Source organism: Triticum dicoccoides, chromosome 2A (genome assembly GCF_002162155.2).
Source record: "Triticum dicoccoides isolate Atlit2015 ecotype Zavitan chromosome 2A, WEW_v2.0, whole genome shotgun sequence".
NCBI lineage: Eukaryota > Viridiplantae > Streptophyta > Magnoliopsida > Poales > Poaceae > Triticum > Triticum dicoccoides.
This window is the reverse complement of record NC_041382.1, coordinates 743,375,705-743,376,318: the sequence shown is the minus strand read 5'-3', so window position 1 is coordinate 743,376,318 and position 614 is coordinate 743,375,705. Positions and strand designations below refer to the sequence as shown.

At 57.0% G+C, this 614-nt stretch overlaps 1 pseudogene; it reads left to right on the top strand.

Moving 5' to 3' along the window:
- Positions 1 to 142, top strand: LOC119359932 (annotated as a pseudogene).
- Positions 143 to 614: the final 472 nt, after the last annotated feature.

The window sequence follows — 614 nt, the reverse complement described above, 5'->3', positions numbered from 1 at the left end:
CCGCTCGGCGATGATGACATGGTCTCCTACATCCTCGCTGGACTCGACTTCGACTACATCTCGTTCGTCTCGTCCATCTGCGCTGCAAGAACCGAGCCCCTCAAGGTAGCTGAACTTTATTCCCAGCTGATCGGTTTTGAAAAGCGTCTTGCCATGTTTGAAGGAGGAAACCAGTCCTCTCAGTCCTCGGCCAACGCCGTGTCCCGTGGCCGTGTTGGCTACGGTCACGGAGGCGGCCGTGGCAATGGTGGTCGTGGAAACGGAGGAGGTGGCCGCGGCAATGGAGGCCGTGGCCGCGGCAATGGAGGCCGTGGCAACGGCAATGGAGGAGGTAACGATCTTCCTGAGGTCGTCTGCCAGATCTGCAAGAAACCAAACCACACCGCCGTCGAGTGCTACCAACGCTTTGACATCTCCTTCGCCAAGAACGAAAAGAGTGCAGGATCAGCCACCAACTCGTCCTATGGAGTGGACACAAACTGGTACCTTGACACGGGGGCCACAGATCACATCACCAGCGAGCTCGACAAGCTGACCGTCCGCAACAAGTACCACGGCAACGAGCAAGTCCACACCGCAAACGGAGAAGGTATGGAAATTAGTCATATTGGTCA